This window comes from Dreissena polymorpha, chromosome 7 (genome assembly GCF_020536995.1).
Source record: "Dreissena polymorpha isolate Duluth1 chromosome 7, UMN_Dpol_1.0, whole genome shotgun sequence".
Lineage (NCBI taxonomy): Eukaryota > Metazoa > Mollusca > Bivalvia > Myida > Dreissenidae > Dreissena > Dreissena polymorpha.
The window spans coordinates 107,776,958-107,801,984 of record NC_068361.1 but is presented as its reverse complement, the minus strand read 5'-3'; the positions used below and the strand labels follow the sequence as shown (position 1 = coordinate 107,801,984).

General features: G+C 34.6%; 1 protein-coding gene and 1 long non-coding RNA gene across 5 annotated transcripts in view; one reads left to right on the top strand and one right to left on the bottom strand.

The window, feature by feature from the left end:
• Positions 1-25,027, bottom strand: part of LOC127838283 (DNA replication complex GINS protein SLD5-like) — a 92,057-nt gene that overhangs the window by 6,233 nt on the left and 60,797 nt on the right. The window lies entirely within an intron of this gene.
• On the top strand, positions 14,879-18,190 carry LOC127838286 (uncharacterized). The gene is made up of 3 exons (XR_008029758.1): positions 14,879-16,371; positions 16,693-16,883; positions 17,220-18,190. It is a non-coding gene; the product is annotated as an uncharacterized LOC127838286 (long non-coding RNA).

Sequence of the window (25,027 nt, the reverse complement as noted above, 5' to 3'; positions counted from 1 at the left end):
AATAATAGAATACAGTGTTACTTTTAAGTTTATGACAATATGCAAATTATCATAGGCAAAAATGCCCTCCTTCAAAAACGTTTTTTGCCACTTTTCACCACTTCTGCATAAGCATACATTTATCCTTGTACAGTTCACCTATCTCTGGAGCAAGAAAGCTATGGGTGCATCATTCTGTTGGTATTTAAATATGGAAATATGAACCCTAAAATTGTAATTTGTTAATGCAATCCTTTCACAACACAAACCATCTCATTACTGGGCATCTTTTTATCCTTAAATGTGTCTGCATGGTCGAAACAAACTTTCCCCAAATTAGTTTTTTTAAACAGCAAACAAATGATTCATTCTAAAACATACAGTGGAACAAGCAATTAACAATGAAATGTTTGCCTCCAATTTAGTGTAATTAAGTGTTTAAACATAATTGTTTTGAAGACTAGCATACATTTTGCAAATAGACAAGCAACCGATTTGGAGTGACAAATGTTACTTTAATGCTTTTGGTAAAGGTAATATTACAAATGTTTTTACTACCTAAGAGCAGCTGTTGTTATTTATTTTTTTGATTTATTTTTTAGCAGTGCATTGTCTAGACAAAGTATCAAACTGGGGCAGATATCAGGTGTGCTCCTAATGGGATTTAATTGGTTTTAAACATGATCTTTTTCTCAAACAAACAAATCCTTGTGCAAAGACTTGGCTACACATAAACTGCTTGCACTGTGGTTAAAAAAACTGAAGACATGACAGAATATACCGGTATCTTACCCTTACCCAAACATCATTAAACTGACAAACGATTCACTTAATGGCAAATCAATTTTCTTCAAAACATGGTTTGTTCATTCATAAATCGTTAAAGCACGTTTGGGGAATATCTTTATCACTACCCAAACATCATTAGATTAACAGCAAATGAATTTTCCTCAAAACATGGTGTGTTCATTCATAAAATCATTTTTGGGCTATATTTTGTTACCAATTTCTTTATCTTAACATGTTCTTCAAACAAATCCCAGCTGATAATACATTTTACTGGCCTGATTTTTTGCCTCATTCAAAAAACCTATCCTTGTACAGACACACGTGTCTCATTTGTAATCTTGGCCTGATTTATTGCTGAAGGCACACAAACCAGTCCCATTCATAATTACCCAGGGTATCAGGTTGCAGTCTGATCACTGTCAACATGGCTGATTACACAGATCAGAGCTTTTTCCCAGACAGGTAGACCCCCGATTTGGATGTGCCCCACATAGGTGACAAAAACAAGATAACTAAACATATCTATTGAATCAAATGCAATAGAATGTGACAAAAGGACAACCACTGTTAATTGATTTAATAATACAGACATAAAACATGTGACAAATTTTGACAGTCTGTCAAACCAGGACACACATTTTGAGACAGACATTTAACTGTTAAGCCAAATGTGCAATGACATTTCAGCTATTTTTTGGACTGGAAGTCATAAATTTTTTTTAAATATAATAATAAAACAAAACATTTTTCAAATGCAATTATCTTTAACTGCATGAAACAATATGTTTCCAAAAAAGGTGGATAAGTAAGTCATCTTAACGTATCTAACTATATCTTGTTACTATTCCCAATTAAAAACCAGAAATGTGTTTGTCAGAAACACTATGTCACCTTCTGCGGCGCTTTGACTTTTTTTTTATACCTTTGACCTTGAAGGATGATCTTGACCTTCCACCACTCAAAATGTGCAGCTCCATGAGATACACATGCATGCCAAATATGAAGTTGCTATCTTCAATATTGCACAAGTTATGGCAAATGTTAAAGTTTGACCAAACCAACAGACCAACAGACAGGGCAAAATCAATATGTCCCCCACTAAAATGGTGGGGGACATAAAAAGAGAAATCTCTAAATACAGTGGAAACCCTCTAAACAGGATCCTCTCTTAACCGAACAAATTGTCCGGTCCCATTTTTTCCCCTATAAAACAATGCGTAAAATATCTCCTCAAGACCGGAATCCCCTCAATTCCGAATACCGGTCATTCTTTCATACGTAATTGTACCTCTCTAAACCGCTCAGGGCCAGTTTATTGCACCTTAGACCTAGTGTCAAAAAGTTGTAAATAGCGGATTAAAGACGCTTGAAATTAATAAAGGTGGTCAAAAAAATTGCAAACTGTAAATATAGCAAAACAATTAAGATACTTGTCCGGTGATGTACATATAGATCAAAAGAGGTGATAATACAGATTATAATTACTGATAACAAATATAGAGTTCTTTAGTGTGTTTTGTTTTTGATGTAGGAAGCCGTGCTAAATTTTTATAATCTTAATGCTATTTAATTTTGTTTTTTTCATTACCAGTGCTAATTTAGTGTCATATAAAATGGTGATTTGCTGAGTTATTGAAGCAGTTGCATTAAGATATTCATTTCGATTTTCAAATTGGTAATTAAGACTAACAAGGGCTGTTTGTAAAACATGCATGCCCCCCATATGGGCTCTAAGTTGTAGTGACAGCCATTTTGTAAATATGTTTTTTGTCACTGTGACCTTGACCTTTGACCTAGTGACCTGAAAATCAATAGGGGTCATCTGTGAGTCATGATCAATGTACCTATGAAGTTTCATGATCCTAGCCATAAGCTTTCCTTAGTTATCATCAGGAAACCATTTTACTATTTCGGGTCACTGTGAACTTGACCTTTGACCTGAAAATCAATAGGGGTCATCTGCCAGTCATGATCAATGTACTTATCAAGTTTCATGATCTTAGGCATAAGCGTTCTTGAGTTATCATCCAGAAACCATTTTACTATTTCTGGTCACCGTGACCTTGACCTTTGACCTAGTGACCTGAAAATCAATAGGGGTCATCTGCTAGTCATGATCAATCTACCTATCAAAATTCATGATCCTAGGCATAAGGGTTCTTGAATTATCATCTGGAAACCATTTTACTATTTCGGGTCACCGTGACCTTGACCTTTGACCTAGTGACCTGAAAATCAATAGGGGTCATCTGCTAGTCATGATCAATCTACCTATGAAGTTTCATGATCCTAGGCATAAGCGTTCTTGAATTATCATCCGGAAACCATTTTACTATTTCGGGTCACAGTGACCTTGACCTTTGACCTAGTGACCTCAAAATCAATAGGGGTCATCTGCGAGTCATGATCAATGTACCGATGAAGTTTCATGATCCTAGGCCCAAGCGTTCTAGAGTTATCGTCTGACAACCATCTGGTGGACGGACGTACCGACCGACCGACATGAGCAAAGCAATATACCCCCTCTTCTTCGAAGGGGGGCATAAAAATGTCCAAACCTCCTTCTAATCTCCTTCTAATGCCCGTGGAATTGCCTCAACAAGACAAAATCAAATTGATGAAAGAGTTAGAGATGTTCCCTAAACCTACACTAAAGATGCTGTCAGAGAAATATGGGGTAGGAATATCGACGATCCGGAATATCGTGTGAAAAAAATTAATTCACCTAACAAATGCATACATGTATAAATAGTTTGTTTTTCAGGATGCAATGTTTGATTTATGTTGTGACTGATATTGCTGATAAATGTAAATAACCTATTATAATTTGGTGAAAGTGTTTTTCCACATTAGTTTATGTTATTGACTTTCTGAAATTAAAATAGTCAATGTCCCTCTAAACCGGAATTTCCGCTCGGTCCCGGGGTTGTCCGGTTTAGAGGGGTTCCACTGTATTAATCATTTTTTAATTAATCTTACATGTTGTTTATTTTAAGTTCATTAAGCGAATTTGATTGAATGTCAGAAAAATGATTGCAAACTCAATAGCAAATTTAGCAAAAACGATAAAAAAATCTATCTGGAAAGCCAGACTAAAGTTTTAAGTCTTCACACAAAATTATTCCTTTAAATAGTAAGGTTATGCTGAGAGTTGTTTATTGCTTTTAAGGCCAGAGTTTTTTAATAAAATGATTTTCAGACCCGCTGAATTCAATTTTTGATGAAACCCCCCCCCAAAAAATAATTAAAAATCTTGTTTTTTTTTCAGATGCCAAAAGGTGGCTTTTAAACACAAAACGCTTGCCGGTTTTTAGAAAAAGTTCAAATGAATTATGAATCATCATAGTAAACCCAGTTTTAATTACCCACATTAATACGTGAACCTCCTTCATCGTGTACTGTTGCTGGAATTTACCAACAGCTACGCCATCATTGTTTGTGCAAGAAGTTGATGAACGCTACAACGCTTTCATCAGCAAAGTCTGCTAATTTCGCAATAATTATGCAACCATCAAATAAATTCCTGAATGGAAATGATTTGTAAATAAATATTTTATTATTTCTTCACAATTTTATAAAATTGATAGTATTAAAATGACTAAAAAATATTATGAAAGCATTCAAAGCAATAAGAAACAAGATGTGTTTGTGAAACACAATGTCCCCCTATATGACGTTTGACCTTGTAGGATGACCTTGACCTTGTGATGGATGACCTTGACCTTTCACCACTCAAAATGTGCAGCTCCATGAGATACACATGCATGCCAAATATCAAGTTGCTATCTTCAGTATTGCAAAAGTATTCATAAAATAAGCGATTTTGGCCACATATATTTGACATCTGACCTTGAAGGATGACCTTGACCTTTCACCACTCAAAATGTGCAGCTCCATGAGATGCACATCCATGCCAAATATCAAGTTGCTATCTTCAATATTGCAAAAGTATTTATAAAATAAGCAATTTGGGCCACATATATTTGACCTCTGACCTTGAAGGATGACCTTGACCTTTCACCACTCAAAATGTGCAGCTCCATGAGATACACATGCATGCCAAATATCAAGTTGCTATCTTCAATATTGCAAAAGCATTCATAAAATGAGCGATTTTGGCCACATATATTTGACCTCTGATCTTGAAGGATGACCTTGACCTTTCACCACTCAAAATGTGCAGCTTCATGAGATACACATGCATGCCAAATATGAAGTTGCTATCTTCAATGTAGCAAAAGTTATTGCAAAATGTTAAAGTTGGCGCAAACAGACCAACAGACCAACGGACCAACAGACAGACAGGGCAAAAACAATATGTCCCCCACTACTATAGTGGGGGACATAAAAAACGATTTTAATTTAACAGGTGCTCGAAATGCGAAACCCATTTACGCCTATCAACTTTAAACATTCCATATTTTACGCACAAATACGGTCATATTTTAGAGAATAAAATTTTATGTGTTGTTAAATGTAGTTGTAGTGACGAATTTGTGCATATAATATGTGTTTTTTCGTTATTTTCAATGGGTATGAAACTTTGGTTTTGTCCCGAACTGGTTCGTACCAAAAGTTCAAAAATCGCAAAATCAACAGTTTCTAAAACGATTTCAAACCATGAATGTCCAAATAAAATAGTAAAGTTTATGTGGGTTATTATAGGATTAACAGCTCCTTTATGACATTGAACTATCAATTATGTTATCCTGGGATAAACTGTCACGAAGATCCATAATTATAACGATTATTAGGGACGCTATTTCTTTAATCAATACCATCACAAAAACACATGTTAACTTGTTTCAACAGGCATTTGTGTTTAACAGTTCCATTATTAAAATGTTCTGGGAACGATATATTTTAATTAAGATACCAACTATTTCTGAAATCAAAAGTAGGTCCTTCACTCGATGTACTATATTTCGGATATGTTAAAATTCGGACATATATAAAGATAGTGACATTTATGTGTTGATTTGTTGTATATAGTTTGTACAAATATGTTTTGTGTTATTTAAGACAACAAGAATGGATAGTGGCAATTATCCTGGGTCTTTCTGTCAAGAAAAAGATGCGAAAAAATATTCATTTTATTAATTGAACCTGGAAATCAACCACCACAATTAACAGAAAACCTTTTAACAAAAGGTGTTGTTTTAAAATTTGTGAAATTTGATAATAAACAGAAGTTGATGTATATCATGTCCAAATGACCAAATGTATAAACTGTTTAACAATTTGAATTGAGATGCTTTATTTTCTAATGTTTGATTTATTTTTCCTTTCAGATGATATATATTTGTGTGATTCTCGGTTTTAATAAATAATTCTGAAACATGTATGCAGCATACTGTTACATTATTGTTAACGTTATTATATTATGTTGGTTATCTAGTTAATCAAGTGGAAAAAATGTTAGTTATATAAAAATAAAGCTTTTAATATTTGGACTTATAAGGTACTTATTGTTATTTATGTATTAACATACTTCTGTGAGTAATAAAAATATAGTAAATGCCATTATTCATTAATGTAGTAAGGTTCCTTAAATGATTGTCCTTATTGATTAAGTTTGAATTACGGGCGGTTTTCACACCGCGATTAAGTGGCAACAACTTTTTTTGGGCCAGTGAAACCCCTGAAGCGTTTTATTATGCTATTTGTATTTGTCTGCGGTATTGATTTTTACTGGACAATAAACTATAAATGTTCTTTTAAACCTCAATAGCTTTTTGGTTGTTTGTTGATATAAAGTATTTTTAATGCAACATATGGATTCCTTGTGAAAAAACAATCAAAATTTCACCAAAAAGTTTATTATAGACAAGTGAAAAGATTGCATAACTTTTGAACTTGTATATATATATATATATAGTTAAGATATTTTTAAAATTCAAACTAATTTAAACACGGGAGGCGGAAAACTACAACGGGCGAGGCATGGTCAGGGGTGATAACCCCAAAAAAGGGTTAGGGGTCGGGTTAGGGTTGGGTTTAGGCTAACCCAAACCTTAACCCGACCCCTAACACTTACCCTAATCCTAACCCTTTAACCCCCCCCCCTTGCGCAATACCATACCATGCCTCGCCCGTTGTTGTTTTCCGCCTCCCTTTAAAAACTGCACATCAAGACCTACAGTCTGATTATGATCATTTTGCACATCAACATGTTTGAAAAAAATCACTGTGGTTGCTAAGTAAAAAGAACTTCATACCATAACATTTTTAAAATGAGTGCATATTTGGTCACCCATCTTTTTTTTTTCCGTCCTCCTACCCGACACTTTTAGAAAAAAAATCCGAAAACCTTTTTATTAAAAAATGTTGGCCTAAATGAGTTACGTGACTCATTGTTGTCTTGCTTTTTTTTTGTTATAACAAGTCTTTGGAACAAAGGATACTATTCTTGCTTGACAATTGTGTTACAATGTATATCCTTTAAAAATGAAACATTTGAACTATATAATTATCAACTGTTTTTAATGTTGATTGTTTAAACTGAACAGTCACAACCATACAGAGCCTCTAAGCAATTTTTTTCTGAAACTTTCAGCAGATAAAAATTTAAAGTAAGATAGCACTCAAAACTTGTATGGTCATTTACAGTAACAACATGTTAATGTCAAATAAAAATAATATAATAAGGAACTGGCTTTTCATACACCTCTAAACAGTTTAAGCATATGTATGTATTTTCAGATTACAAATAATTTAAATTTGTACTTTTTCATTTGCACAAATAACTTCATCATAAAATCAAAGGTCATAATTTTACCTGGTTGTTAAACTTTGAGCAACTCATTTCTTTTCTAAACATGACACATACAACAAAAAGTCATGCATTAAGTATTATATGTCCTAAAAAAAGAAAGTGATTTTAAATAATAACTTAATAAACAAGACTATTGCCAAGCAATATATGTTCCCTACCAGCTCCACCATTGTCAGAAATATATTTATTTTTTATTATTTGTTGCCATAGCAACCATAATTTTTGACGTTGGAACAAAATGAGATGATGTGCATAATGTCCTTATTGCCATCTATCCATGTTTCAAGTTTCATGAAAAATATTAAGAACTTTTAAAGTTATCGCAGGATCCAGAAAAGTGTGACAGACTCACAGACTGACGGGCACACAGAGCGCAAACCATAAGGACCCCTCCATTGAAACCGGTAGGGGACAATAATAATTTGAACCAAATACTTTAGAAGATCAATCCTGTTAAAAAAGCAAAGATGTTTCTATGAAACCTGCTGAAATATGTGCCCATTACAAAGTACATGTAGCCGTAACAAACCAAATGTAGCCAAACTGAAAATAGGATTTGTCATTGTAGTCTTAACCATTTTTGTCAAAGACAAAATTATAGACAAGCAAACAAACAACAAGAGTAAGGACATGTGGGTCGATTACAAAAACTCTGAAGCTTATATTGGTGGCCAGGTAACATCATGCAACACATAAGGAGGACAAAAACAGGGCCATTGTACAAGATCCTTGACTTACAATTTATTGTCCATTAAAACTTTAGATGTGTATATAATTTCACTATTTATGTGCATGCTTGCACAAAACACAACAAAAAAGCAGCATGTAGTGTCATGCACCTTCAAGGATTCTTTGACAGACCTTGAGGAAAAAAATATTTTGTCAACAACACAGACAATATGGTAATAGGACAGGAACTATACAAATGCCAGGGTCAGCTACTTTAACCGATTTAGAGATGTTCAGCATTAATACCTTAGCATCATGCACCATTTACCTGATTTGGTTGTCAATTTTGGTGCCAAACACAATAAAATTTATGTTTAACAAGGTATGGCATGAAGAGCTTAGCAAAAACACCTGGTTGTCTTAAAGTATAAATCTGCAAACAGCAAGGTCATACTTATTAATTATGGGCCACATATCAGGGACATGTGACCAGTGGTATCAGCAACAGCAATATTATAACAGCAGCATCAGCAACAGGAGTAACTTTATATTTAAAATTGGTCCTCACGGTTATTCACAACTTGTTAAAAACAAGATCTGTCTGTGAAACACAATGTCCCCCTATATGACGTTTGACCTTGAAGGATGGCCTTGACCTTGACCCTTCACCACTCAAAATGTGCAGCTCCTTGAGATACACACGCATTTCAAATATAAAATTGCTAGCTTCAATATTGCAGAAGTGACATTACATGAGCAATTTTGACCCATATATTTGACCTTGAAGGATGACCTTTACCCTTCACCACTCAAAATGTGCAGCTCCATGAGATACACATGCATGCCAAATATCAAGTTGCTATCTTCAATATTGCAAAAGTATTCATAAAATAAGCGATTTGGGCTACATATATTTGACCTCTGACCTTGACCTTTCACCACTCCAAATGTGCAGCTCCATGAGATACACATGCATGCCAAATATCAAGTTGCTATCTTCAATATTGCAAAAGTATTCATACAATAAGCAATTTGGGCCACATATATTTGACCTCTGACCTTGAAGGATGATGACCTTGACCTTGAAATTTCACTACTCAAAATGTGCAGCTCCATGAGATACACATGCATGCCAAATATGAAGTTGCTATCTTCAATATTGCAAAAGTATTTATAAAATGAACGATTTTGGCCACATATATTTGACCTCTGACCTTGAAGGATGACCTTGACCTTTACCTTTCACCACTCAAAATGTGCAGCTTCATGAGATACACATGCATGCCAAATATGATGTTGCTATCTTCAATATAGCAAAAGTTATTGCAAAATGTTAAAATTGGCGCAAACCAACAGACCAACCAACCAACCAACAGACAGGGCAAAAACAATTTGTCTCCCACTACTATAGTGGGGGACATAAAAACTTTGTTGCAAGTTTTCCCCAGAGGGGGGGGGGTGGAAGGCAGCAGGAAAGAATATTGCAAAACTTGGTTGTTCGGATGGCCAACTAGATTTTTTTAAATTGGAAATTTCAGGATATTTACTTATTTAGTTATTTACACATGGTGCTATCAGGGTAATATTACTTTCTTATAGACGCAATAACACAAAGTGATGCAGTCAATTTGTGAAATGTGTACTTATTTTTTTTTTGTCTGGCCCTTTGCACCTATCATGAAGATTTCATATTGCAAAAAAAAACAAACAAGTCATTTGGTGCGCTAAACACATCATTTTTGTATATTTTAGATAATAATATTACCCTGACATAAAAGCATATGTAACAAGAGCACGGCATAACGGGTGCCACGCTCCGCTGCGAAAGCTTGTTAGATTTTTTTGTTTAGAGGTCACAGTGACCTTGACTTTTGACCTAGTGACCCAAAAATGGGTGTGGCGTGTAGAACTCATCAAGGTGCATCTACATATGAAGTTTCAAAGGTGTAGGTGGAAGCACTTTGATTTTAGAGCCTATGTTAAAGTTTATATTAGAGGTCACAGTGACCTTGACCTTTGACCTAGTGACCCAAAAAATGGGTGTGGCATGTAGAACTCATCAAGGTGCACATACATATGAAGTTTCAAAGTTGTAGGTGGAAGCGTGTAGCGTGTAGAACTCATCAAGATGCATCTACATATGAAGTTTCAAAGATGGAAGGTGGAAGCACTTTGACTTTAGAGCCTATGTTAAAGTTTTATATAAGAGGTCACAGTGACCTTGACCTTTGACCTAGTGACCCAAAAATGGTGTGGCGTGTAGAACTCATCAAGGAATACACATATGAAGTTTCAAAGTTGTAGGTGGAAGCAATTTGATTTTAGAGCTAATGTAAAGGTTTTAGCACGACGGCGGACGACGAGCTGGCTATGACAATACCTCGGGTTTTCTCTGAAAACAGCAGAGCTAACAAGATGTGTTTGTGAAACACAATGTCCCCCTATATGATGTTTGACCTTGTAGGATGACCTTGACCCGTCACCACTCAAAATGTGCAGCTCCTTGAGATACACACGCATTTCAAATATAAAATTGCTAGCTCCAATATTGCAGAAGTGACATTACATGCGCAATTTTGACCCATATATTTGACCTTGAAGGATGACCTTGACCTTTCACCACTCAAAATGTGCAGCTCCATGAGATACACATGCATGCCAAATTTCAAGTTGCTATCTTCAATATCGCAAAGTATTCATAAAATAAGCGATTTGGGCCACATATATTTGACCTCTGACCTTAAAGAATGACCTTGACCTTTCACCACTCAAAATGTGCAGCTCCATGAGATACACATACATGCCAAATATCAAGTTGCTATCTTCAATATTGCAAAAGTATTCATAAAATAAGCGATTTTGGCCACATATATTTGACCTCTGACCTTGAAGGATGACCTTGACCTTTCACCACTCAAAATGTGCAGCTCCATGAGATACACATGCATGCCAAATATCAAGTTTCTATCTTCAATATTGCAAAAGTATTCATAAAATGAGCGATTTTGGCCACATATATTTGACCTCTGACCTTGAAGGATGACCTTGACCTTTCACCACTCAAAATGTGCAGCTTCATGAGATACACATGCATGCCAAATATGAAGTTGCTATCTTCAATATAGCAAAAGTTATTGCAAAATGTTAAAGTTGGCGCAAACAGACAGACAGACAGACCAACCAACCAACCAACAGACAGGGCAAAAACAATATGTCCCCCACTACTATAGTGGGGGACATAAAAATAACTTGACCAGGTTTTATCACTTCACCTTACTAGTATCTAACCTCACATTTCAAGAATGAATCACATGAAAACTTTCACAACAGATTTCTCATGTTTAACTTTTGACTTTTGTTAGTGATAAAGCTATAGTACTTAAGAGCAGAAAATAATGCCAATACAACAATGTCACTCAATGGCCTTGGGGATACCATCAGATCACCTTCAGTTTTATACCATGTACAATATTCTCTGGTTTCTCCATCTCTAAAAATGGCCTAGTTTTAAGTCAAAGGGTCATGGTCAGTGAATCTATTAGTGAGGATCAGGAGATTCACCCTGCAACAACTGACAGCATAATTGAGTATGAAATCACAACTGTTTCCACCATGCAGTTCATGTTAGTAAATTATTTAAATTGTCCCTCACATTTAAAGGGACCTTTTCACAGATTTGGCATGGATTGAAGTTTGTCATTAAATGCTTTATATTGATAAATATAAACATTCTAACTAAATAGCTGTATTAAAAAAAAAAGAATAAAATTAAAGAAAGAAAAAAGTACATGGCAACTTGGCTTGAATGGTATATTTTATACTTGATATAATTAGCAGCAGCAATTCTCGTAATGTTACAAATATAAGATAACAACCGAACTCTTCAAATTATTCAATTTCGCATTTGTAACACTTTACATTTTTAGGTTTTTCAATCATCAAAGAACATATAATGAATATACATGTAATAAGAGTATGGTAAGTGTTCGGTATTACTGTTTCCTCACCAGGGGTGTGATTGAGGCAAAGTCAGAGGGGAGGAAAATTCTGTTGACTGATTTTGACTACGCGAATGGCGCGCATAACACAATGATAAACATAACAAGAAATATCTTTAAAAAAGATATACGGCGTTGATTGTGGTTGCAGTTAATGAAAGGTAAAGACTTCAATGAATGAGATCAAAGATAGCGAATGTCTTTTTCTGTGCAGTTCTTAGCTGCAGCAAACGCAGTACGGGATGATACGCGGAGGTTTCGCGGCTTATTTTACATCATTACATATTGCTGGTCATAAACATATCGATTACAAAACAGAAAACCAAAAGAAGAATGGAAGTGAAATTAATACATATGAGTCAACCGGCCACACGCGAAGTATCCGTATATATTTTTAATATTTATACACGCGTTCTTCGAACAAACCTGTTTTAGTGGTTTGTCTGGCATTGCTATTTGATTCGATTATTAACAGTATCGAGAATCATTGGCTCATGCTTAATTCATTAGTCAATATGATGGCATAATTCTTGTTAAATTAATTAAAAACAATATGTATCATGGTATTGTCGAAAACACATTAAGAATCTATTATTATTCATTTATTATCTGTCTGGTCTAAAGAAAATTCCAGTTCACCTAGTTCACGCTATAGCGTCTTTATTATGTTATGATTATTTTCCTGGCCGCGAACTCCGATCAGCACATAGGGTTGAGACGCAGCGATGACCTGTATGTAAACTCTGACATTCACAAACAGTGGCCGCAATTTGACCCGATATACCTCGCGAGTTGAAATGCAATACATTAAAGTGAGTCTTCGTTTCCACTGCTCTCTATACTTTAACATGTTAACATGTTGACAGGAATATGGAAGTTAGTACTAAATATGAGAAAATAGCCTTTAAGTGCAAACGTTCTCGCGCTGAAAATCTTCTGAAAATAAAAGGTGGACGCACAAACTGTATTGATATCGAGATTGAGTGTATAACTGTTCTATCTATTAAGCCTTTTCATTAGATATAAAATTGTTTCATGCTTAACACGCAGTAAAACAGTGTTACAAAGACGCGGACATGTTTCCAATGTGCTGGTCGTATTCTCAAATCAGCCAATGCAGTCAATGAAGTGTATTCATCTGTACTTGGCCGCGGGAAGTTTTATTTGAATTCTATTGGACGCTCACAAAGGTCAGGCTAAGGTGAAAAGCTCGCTTAAAACAGCTTACGCCGAAAAACAGACATTAAAATAAACAACTTTTTGAACTTCATAACATTATTTCTTTATAAAAACCTGTTAAACTTCACATTTATCATACTGAGGATGCAAAGTAAACAGTTAAGTAAGTATTTATTGTGATCAATAGCAGCAGTTTTTCAATGTATTGAATGACAGTTAATAGACTAAATATAAACAAACACACTTGAGTGTTCTTCTGGTGTTAATGATGTATTAACTGAGTTAAATTAATATATTTAATTTGTTTACCTTTCAATATCTTGCATTTCACATCTTCACTCAGTTCAAAGCTATTTCAGTTAACTGAACAGCGTGACAAACATAATAAAGTAGAATATGCATATGAATCTGATTATACACAGACCCACAGACATATAAAAATCAAATCATGTTTGTCTATTTCCATGTTCGAACGGTACTCTCTAAATTGTTTTACTTCGCGAGTAGACTACACTCCAATTTGCAAACACTGGTTTCCGTGACACAAATTCAGTGGGCACATTTCTTAACAAAATATGTGTTGCTTGTATCTAAAACGTAGTCTTTTTTTGACAAACACATTTCATTATTCCTATCAGACTAGGTGATGTCAGTCGTTTATTCGATTGCTATTTGTTATTTCAATAATCTTAATTTTCTCTTCACAACGGCGCCATTTCACAAATCACAGAGCGCATTTTAAGAACACGATGTTAATTGGAAGATTGGGAAATGACAGCCAATTATATGGCTCATTTTAAAAATGCTTAGGCAGAATCTACCAGTGTAAAATGCGGAGAGATTTCGCGGGCTGCGGATATTTCGGGCCACTTATGAAATACGTCCGCGGAATCGGTGGAAGCCCCTCTCCCCCACATTTTTTAAAACAAATTTACGCAAATCTCAGAAGTGACATCCGGGACAACCTGATCCGCGGAAATTACGGCTGCCTGTCTGCACTGCAGGCGACGAATGCTTAGGAGCGTCTGCATCTACTACAGCAGTGAGTGTATTTGTAAGACGACATTGGCCAGTCTGGTGTTTATCATTGAAATCTGTACATATTGGCTGCTTTCAGGGAAGACGGGGCTTAATGCATGTCAAATAAGATTAGCCTGTGCACACTGATTAGCCTGTGCAATGCACACAAGCTAATCAAGGACAACAACGGCGAACAACTTCAGTGCCTTCAGCGCTTTGATTGAAGTCAATTAATTTGTGTTTGTAGTAGGTTATAGTTCAATTTATTAAAACATAAAAAAAAGATTGAAAATGAATGTACTTAAAAAAATACATAAGCTTAATGCTCTTACTTAACAATCATCACACCTAGTGCACAACATCAACCATTATATATATTTTTTTACCTCAAATAATGTTCAATTACCCACTATGACTGCATATGTACTTGCATTTTTTTACTTCAGATTTATAACCAGTTTAATACCCTTGTCAAAAAATAACCCACTTTCATACCAAAACACACTTAAACCAACATAAAACTGTGTTTTTTCTGAGTTTTTCTTAGCGGAAGTTGGTTTTTGCTAATAAAAGTGAGTTTTATGTGCGCTAAACTGTGCTTAACTGAGTTTAAAGTTGGTTATTTTAAGAAGATGTGTGTTTAAGCGAGTTTTTTTCTGTAAGAAGTCGGTTTTTTGTGTGTCAAAAGTGAGCCTTTTTATTTATGAGTTGGTTTATGTGTGTTTAAGTGTGTCTTTTTGTTTTATAAGCGAGTCTTTTACAACAGAAGTTGGTCTTTTTTTAAACAGAAGTGGGTTTAAGCGAGTTTAACTTGGTCTTTTTGTAAATAAGTTGAGAGCTGCAACGAGGCTTAAAGACTCACTTTAACACACTTTTCAACAAGTTGGTCTTTTGTTTATTAATATAACTCATCAATGAAACAATAATTCTTCAACTGGGTCTTTGTTTAATGTTTATAGCCATAAATAAAACAAGTCAATTGTAAAGGGGCTTTTTTTACAGCTTGTTTGCCATTGTCCCTATTGTACATTTGTGTGCTCCCCATAATTTTTAGGGAATATTGGATGAAAATGGCTCTTTCAGATTATCACAGGTTCACAGATGGACAACAAGTATCACTGACAAAAACTATAACAATGGTCAAGCTTAGTTTTATACATGAAAATGAAAGAGTTTGTGTTTCACTTTGAATTTTTTCTTTATGTTTGTTTTTATTATAAACAATATCTTATGATTGTTTTATGTCTTAATTTTTTATTTTTTTTAAACAATCTCATATGATTGTTTATATTTTTTTAAAACAGTATTTACTTGTTAAATCTGCATATTTAAATAATTATGGTATTGGAAACATTATTTTGGAAATAATCTATTTATTTTTGTACATAAGTTATGCAAGATTTTGATATTTGCATATGATACCATCATATCCATTTTCTTAATTTGCAATAAAATAATAAAATGCCAAACATGACCTGTGTTACATAAACTGTCAACAAAATAACAAGACAATACCTAAAAACACCCTTATTTCACACCACTAACAATAAACAGATAACAATCTGTCAGGCATTCAGAGCTAAACAGGGTACTGATTATCTAGGGGTAGATAAGGCTACTGATGGGGTTTGCCTAGAGATAAGGCTGTGTGGAATAAGATATAAGGCTTTTGATTGGCTATTGCACTGAGGAAGTTATCTTTTTGAAAACAACAACTTTTGAAAAATAAGCTGGTGTCAGCAATTGAATATTGAGCTAAATTTAATTCAGCAACATTAATATAATGAAGTGAAAGACTTATAATGGTAGTGTAAAATGTCTTGAAATTCTGTCAGCATGAAGTATTGTGTGATGAAAACAATGTGTTTTTTACTGCAATGTGGAAATCAATAATAAGATTGTTGGAAAGGAGGTTGAACTGCCTGTTGTTGTTTTTGGAATACTGAAGAACAGTTTTAACAGGTTTGTATTGTCATTTCTTCACCCCTTTTTTTATTTAGTTTATTGAATTAATTATGATCATTATCATATTTATGTATTGTCACTGGGAAATGTAAATGGATAAGTTATTGTATTGCAATTTAAAGGATAAACAACACATTTTGAAGCAAAAATAGATAAACTTACACATGAAAAAGTGTAAATGTTGTGTACAGTGAATAATTATGGTTGTGTTTCATGGTTATTGTCATCTAAAATTTTATTTATATCTATTTCTGGTTATTACTGAACGGATTTCTTTCCCTCATACTTAATTAGAACTTATATATTTTAATTTTGAAGGTTAAACTCTTGCCACAAGGCAAAATTGACATCAATGGGAAGATCCTTTGGAAAGAATGTGCATCATCGCCTGCCTGATGTATGGACTTTTAAACCTGGTTTTTACCCTGCACAAGCTGGCAAACTTGAGGGGAACAACAGTGGGAAAACCTCGCCCTGTCCTTGACCAAGAAAGCTCGATTTGTTGAGAGGTAAACTATACAGGTTATTGCATTTACAATGCCACCAGACCACACAGCCAAATGAGACCACGCATCTTGGTACATTTTCAAACTGCATTTTCTACCAAACGCAATTTCTTTTAATAATTGATGAAAAGTGCTTAGTCACATGTGATCACGGGATTAAAATTTCAAAAATAAACAAACAAAAACAACAAGCAAATAACTTAAATTTATTATTATTAAAGCAAAAAGATTACCATAACAGCAATATTTCATAGTTAAGTGGAATGAAAACATAACCAATCAACATGTTTGAAGAATGCCTTGCCCTTTTGAAAGTGATATGGTATTAATCCTTTGCAGATCAACTGGCATAAGAGATGCTCAAGAGGAGAAGGACACAAGCAGCATCAATGGTACAACTACGTGTCGCTCCAGGGCCCGCTTTCCAGGTCTCTACCAGCTGCTTTCCAGGTCCCTCCACCCGCCAAGATCAGGTCTAATTCCCTGCACTGGCTGCTTTCCAGGTCCCCTAGCAGTCAAGGTCTCTCCAGTAGCTGCTGTGCAGGTCCCAACACCGTATGCCGTCAAGGTCCCTCCATAAGCTGAAATCCAGGTTCCTCATTCCACTGCGGTTCAGGTACCTCCAACAGCTGAGATCCAGGTCTCTGCAGCAGCTGCGGTCTAAATACTCCACCCGCAGTGGTCCATTGCGGTCAACCTTTTGCTTTAAAATCTTCCATAAATGTCTATTATTTTATAATGTATTGTAAAAATAATCTGTTTGTATTAATTTGCGGTGTACTATTTTTGTCATATAAACATAATTTTCGTACACATTGTGTTTTTTTCCCTTTTAACCACATGGGGCTTATAATGAACTGTTGTAATTGCTTCACAAAAACTATTTTTTCTAGAACATATCAGTCCAAAATTATTTTTTTTCACACTGCAAAATCCCACAAAAGGCTCACAAAAAACCTACTTTCTTAAAAAAACTCACTAAAACACTGTTAAAACCCACAAAAATCAACTTAGCCAAACCCACAAATTTCTTTTGTTTTTTCACAGATAAAATACTGTTAATAACTAGGTTTAAAGCGAGTTAAAAGCATGTTTTCACTGTGAAAAAAACTAACAAAGGCGTGCTTTCAGCTCACTTTTCGCTCACTTAAAAACCGTGTTTAGCCTGCTTATAGCTCACATAAAAAACACACTTTTTACCCACTTAAAACCAACTTCACAGATAGAAGTTGGTCTAAGCATGTTTAAAAAACCTCAAAAAACCAACTTGTAGAAAATCATACTCACTTTAAACCCACTTAAGATGGTTAAAAAACCCACTATGTTGGTTTAAAGCGAGTAAAACCAAGATTTAACTCAGAAAAAACCAAGTCAGTAAGCTAAAAAACCCAGTCGGTAAGCTAAAAGCGTGTCTGAAAAACCCGCTTTTAGCACAGTGCAAATACCGCAGTGTTTAACACAGATGCCTGAAAAAAACTCACTTTAAACCCACTTAAGACGGTTATAAAAACCACTATGTTGGCTTTAAGCGAGTTAAACCAAGATTCAACTCAGATAAAACCAAGTTGGTAAGCAAAAAGTGTGTTTAAAAGACTCGCTTTTAGCTCGGTGCCAATACCGCAGGGTTAAACCCAGTTTAAAACTGGGTTATAACCGGATTTTGCTCACTTTTTTGACAAGGGTATTGCCAACATATATTTGGAACATCAAAGTACAACAGACAACAATCATTAACAATTTCTTCAAAACCACTTCTAAATCTCTTTTTTTTTATAAAGTCTATACTTTGCTGTTTGCTTTTAAATTTAATTAAAGATTGAAACTGTCAATTCAAACCGATTGTAGCAATCCCTATACTTGGCAGAAGGCCCAGGTAATTTTGCGTTCAATATATGTTATCAAATTTCAACAAATATTGCCTATGCTAGCAGTAAATTTGCCATTAAAACAAAACTAAGAGCATGAAATGAAAGTCCCTATAAAATGCTATAATCTTTTCAATATCTTCACAACACTTGGATTTTCATTTTAGGTCAAAGAAAGGTATAACTTGTTTAAAGTAATTAATTGTTTTTTACTATAGATAAATACATGCACAGAATAATGTTTACTTTTAGTTTATATAGAACAGGAGCTGTCTCCATAGGAGGACATATGTCCCCGAAAAATGCTTTTTCGAAACCTAAACGCAGAATTGGAAACTGGAAACCTAAACGCAGACCTTAAGTTCAAGGTAAAGGTCAAAGGGGTCAAAATTTGTGTGTGAATGAAAAGGCCTTGTCCATGTACACATGCATACCAAATATGAAGGTTACATCTGAAGCACATAGAAGTTATAAGCATTTTTCAAAACCTTAACACAAAATGTGAAGGACAGACAGACAGACGGAAATGCGATCACTTTATGCCCACCTTCTGGGGCTGTTTAATTCCAATCAAACATACCTGAGTTGTTTTGTTGAGCCGAATTCACATTTTTTAACTACAAGCAGGCATGAACTGATCTCTTTAACATCAAACTAAAGGACGCCATAATCATAAACTCTTCTACTTGTCTTTACCAATCTAGCCAACCTCCATGCAAAGATTTGACTGGAACCAGCATAGCTTGGTCAAATCCCTGCCGTTATAACCATCTAAGGATGATAGCCCAGCCAGTGTCTTGGTACAATATTGTTCGGGTTGTTATTATTACATATTTCAATTATGGTAATTAATTTGATATTATGAACCTTAGCTTGTACACTATTGTTGTAATTTTTCATATCTAAACTCAATTTAGACTGCTTTGTTTGATGCCATCCGGGGGGGGGGGGGGGGGGCATGGTGAACATGTGTTATCAAAACAGGATACCATGTGGTCATCATTTAATAATAAAGAGTAGTCTGGTGTGTTGCTCTGCAAAGTCTGCTTGTCAAATATTTCAACAGTTGCCATAATAAATATCAATTAAATGTTAGGTCCTATCAGTGTCTTTCCACACATCCAAATATGGTAGGGTGGGCAGATTTGTATGAAAAGCCAGGTTCAGTAAGGGAGCTGATGGAGAGTAGAATTGAACATAGAGATGTAAAGATACTTAAGTAGTATGAGAGACTTATTCATTGGTGTATATATTTATTATCATAGTGTGCAAATAAAATGTAGAGTGTATATACTGTGTAGTGAAGTTATGAACTACCCCTCCTTGAAAATTGTAACACTATTTCCAAAATGTACAAGAAAATTACTCAACTTTTGATAAAATAATAATGAAAAAAAATCCTTTCATAAAGATTTTCTGTTGATGGCAGAGATTTAAGTGAGAGCATGGGATGACAACTCTGCGTGGAGATAGCAATCTAACTTGTTTGAAGAACCAATATTGCGGTCACACCTGATTGACAATTTTAACTGCATTCTAATGCAGGAAGCAGCAGGAGGGTCCCCAGGGCTGCTGTAGGTTCAACATGAAACTGCATGAAGAAGAAGTCTAAATGCTAACAACTCTGAAGGTTTTACCCTTTACCACTTAGATACTTCTTTTGACTCATTTGTAGTCACTTAGGCAGTTAAATTTAATTTAAGACTTTTTTTACTACCTGAGTATATCCAAGTTTTAAAGGCTTCATTTCTAACCCTTGGATAATACTGATGAGCAGCAAACAGCATAAAACCTGAACAGTCTGCTCCATAAAACCAATGATAGCTTTTGGTAATATAATATGATAAATTGAACCATTTTGTGTTCAGAGACAAGAAAAATACCCTTGGCCTGAATTGCATCCGCAATTATAATTAAAGTATGAATTATAAGCCATTTTTTTGTAAGTCTTCCGACCTTGAATGGCCTTTAACAAAAAAAAATTCCCCCAAATGACATACAATCATTATTAATGATAGCATATCTTAAAGATATGTGTTGGCCATGGGGACTAATATATCAAACCAAAAGCCAGATACATTTTGAGGTTTTAATAACTATTTTAAGTAATGTACATTTATTCAGCATATAAAACAGTTTAACACTCATATTTTGTGTTGTTGTGACAGCATTAAGTCATGGCATTGTTTTAAGAGGCTACTTAATAAAAAGTATAATGAATGAGCAAACTTTTTTTCTTCTTCTTTTTTTTAAATAGCTGAAACCTGTGGAAAGTTCATGTCAGTAGTCACAATTCCCATGTAAAAATGCCTACATGATTGAAATCAGCAACAAAAAGTATATTAAGTGTGGACATGACCAAAGCCAAATGATTATAGTTTTAGATTAATAAACATTATTAATACATTCATTAGGCCTTGATCTGATATTAGTCATTTATTGTACAAACATCAAAACGTTATCTTTAAATCCACCGACTGGTTGACTGCCAATCATTCTATGAAATATATCGCGTGTTCAAATACCAAAAGGTGACGAAAAGTTCTTTTTAAAGGTGGTATACAAACACAATCTGGTTATTCTTATCCAAAGTTTTAAAACTTTTTTTCTCAATATGGAAGATTAACATGGAAATAAATGTCAGTAATATTTTACCTTGTTCAAATCCATTAAAGTTGACAACAAACATCTAAAGTTGAACACCCGGTCACCATAAATGAAAATTACCCTGTGTCCTATAACTATTTAAATAAATCAAGCGTTAAAGTCAATGACCCATACCTGTATATGATAAAAGTCTTATACTTAGGATACTTATCTTCATTATTTATTCAACCCAATGACATATAAATGATGCAAAACATAAATAAAATACCTACAATTTACACGAGGAAAGGTTAAGAAAAGGTCAGTACTAAGTTTGAAAATTAATTTTGCTCTCACTTAATAATTTATTATGGAAGTGTACTTAACCTTAGATAACCCATTTATTTGAACCGGGCAATTACATATGTTTTTCGTGACAATGTGGCAATTGAGGCACACCATGTAGGCATATGGTCTTACAATCAATTGAATGTTTATTAGCAAACTTGGCAAGTTCTTTTTGGTGGAGACCGGGCATATTACAGTATCCAGGCCCATAAAACATCTTTATTTTTAACCCATTTAAGCCTAGTGGACTCTCCCACCCTTTTAAATTTGATCAATTTATTTCCAAATTAGGGATGTCTAGTATATTTATTTCTAAATTTAGAATATTTCTTACAGAAATTCCTTTAAGCAAACAGCGCAGACCCTGATGAGATGCCGCATCATGCGGCGTCTCATCTGACTCTTGGCTGTTTGCCAAGGCCTTTTTTCTAGACGGTAGGCATAAATGGGTTAAGACATTTATGAAACTAAGAGAATGTGGTTTTACAGAGCTGGTAAAATTATCATATGCTAGTACCCCATAACAGAACCTGACTGTAGGGAATACTGAAATTAACTTCAAATACAAGATTCATCAATATGCCTTGAATTTTGAAACCAATTGATTTTTCAAACTAAATACCTGTAATTCATTCAGCCCACATATGAAGCAATTAGTTAACCTTTAACACGAACAATATTTTTCAGGAATAATGAAACTATTGTCTTTTCAGTCCATGATTTGACATTTTTGCTCATTTACTTTGACGTGTTCGTTCTAGTTAGTGCCAGGCCATAAATGGGTTTTGAACAAAAAGCACACTTCCATCTCAGGTGCTTTAACCACCACATTTAGCAACAATAACTTACATTTGAGATCTTGGAAAACCAGGTTTCATGCATGTGCTTTCAATGTTGTTCCAGATAAGCCTAATTATGTTAAAAAGTTTCACGCAATGATATTAACTTTTAACATTTTAAAAGGAAACTTAAAACGGTTCAGCTACTCACATTCATCATTGGTTGCTCTTGATAAATTCTGCTTTATTGTGTTGTTTTTTAAAACTTGTATCTAATTCAATTCTTACAGTTTAAAGGGATCTTTTCACGCTTTGGTAAATTGACAAAATTGAAAAAAGTTGTTTCAGATTTGCAAATTTTCGTTTTAGTTATGATATTTGTGAGGAAACAGTAATACTGAACATTTACCATGGTCTAATATAGCCATTATATGCATCTTTTGACGATTTTAAAACCTAAAAATTATAAAGCGTTGCAACGCGAAACGATTGAATAATTTGGAGAGTTCTGTTTTTGTCGTTAAATTTTGTGAAACTACGAAGATTGCTTATATAAGGTATAAAATACGTCAAGACATGTACTCGGCGGAATAGCTCAGTAGGCTAATGCGTTTTTTACTTCAGGACTCTGGCAGGACTCCAGGGGTCACTGGTTCGAAACCTGCTCCGGGCAATGTTCTTTTCCTTTTTTTAATTTTATTCTTGATTTTTTACTGGAGCTTTTACGATCCAATGTTTACATTTATCAATATAAAGCATTTAATGAATAAGTTAAAAAATGCCAAAATCTGTGAAAAGGCCCCTTTAATCACATGATACATATTATTTATATATTGTGTATCATACTATATATATTTATACAATATGCCTACAAACCATCTATGGAATATAGATTGTAGATCGCAGCAGCAAAATATACTTTTTGGACTGGGCATGAGTTCCAATACAAGATGTGTTTGTGAAACACTATATGTCCCCCATATATTTAACCTTTGACCTTGAAGGATGACCTTGACCTTTCACCACTCAAAATGTGCAGCTCCATGAGATACACATGCATGCCAAATATCAAGTTGCTATCTCAGGGCTTTTTTTCCTGACTTTGTGAAGCGGCCCTGGCCCCCTTATTTTGTGAAAAAATGAGTCGCGAACTTTTCAAAATTGTGAAAAAATGAGTTGCAATCTTTTCAAAATTGTGACAAATTAATTCGCAAACTTTTCAAAATTGTGAAAAATTGAGTCGCGAACTTCTTAAAATTGTGAAAAACTGAGTCGTGAAATTATTAAAATTGTGAAAAACGGCCCATTTTATAAAAATTCACGGCCATGTTAGGTTTGTGAATTGTTCTTTTCAAAATTGTGAAATGTCCTTCCACGGCCACTCATAAAGAAGGAAAAAAAGCCCTGTATCTTTAATATTGCAAAAGTTCTAGCAAATGTTAAAGTTTGACGCAAACAAACCAAAACACAGATAAGGGGACATAACAAGCTATATTAATGCAAAACAAGATATGTGTTTGTCAGAAACACTATGTCCCATTTTGCGCTGCTTTGAAGCTATATATTTGACCTTTGACCTTGAAGGATGACCTTGACCTTTCACCACTCAAAATGTGCAGCTCCATGAGATACACATGTATGCCAAATATCAAGTATCTTCAATATTGCAAAAGTTATTGCAAATGTTAAAGTTGGGGCAAACAAACAAACAAACAAACAGACAGGGCAAAAACAATACATCCCCAATATAGTGGTGGGGCACATAAGAATGACACAGAACTAGACAAGAGTTCCGCGGTCGGAGATGACCGCATTGAAGCCGGATTTTTGATTTAAATGACAGGAAAGTACCTTTCGTTTGAGATTCTAGGTCCAAGCATACCAAAGTTATAACAATTTTAACATTTTAACATTGAAGGTCACAGTGACCTTGACCTTCAAATGAATGACATTGAAATGAGCAGTGGTGATCTTCTAGTACTGGCCAACCTTTATGTCAAGTTTGAAGACTCTAGGTACAAGCATACCAAAGTTATAACATGGAATAAGAACTTTAACATTTTTACCTACCAAAGTTATAAGAACTTTAACATTTTTACATTCAAGGTCACAGTGACCTTGACCTTAGAATGAATGACCTTGAAATGACCAGTGGTCATCTAAGTGTGCTTGCAAACCTTCATGTCAAGTTTGAAGACTCTATGTCCAAGCATACCAAAGTTATAACAATTTTAACATTTTAACATTTAAGGTCACAGTGACCTTGACCTTCAAATGAATGACATTGAAATGACCAGTGGTCATCTTCTAGTACTGGCCAATCTTTATCTTAAGTTTGAAGACTCTAGGTACAAGCATACCAAAGTTATAACATGAAATAAGAACTTTAACATTTTTACATTCAAGGTCACAGTGACCTTGACCTTCAAATGAATGACCTTGAAATGTCCAGTGGTTACTTACTAGTTCTGGCCAACCTTCATGTCAAGTTTTAAGACTCTAGGTCCAAGCATACCAAAGTTATAACAACTTTAACATTTTTACATTCAAGGTCACAGTGACCTTGACC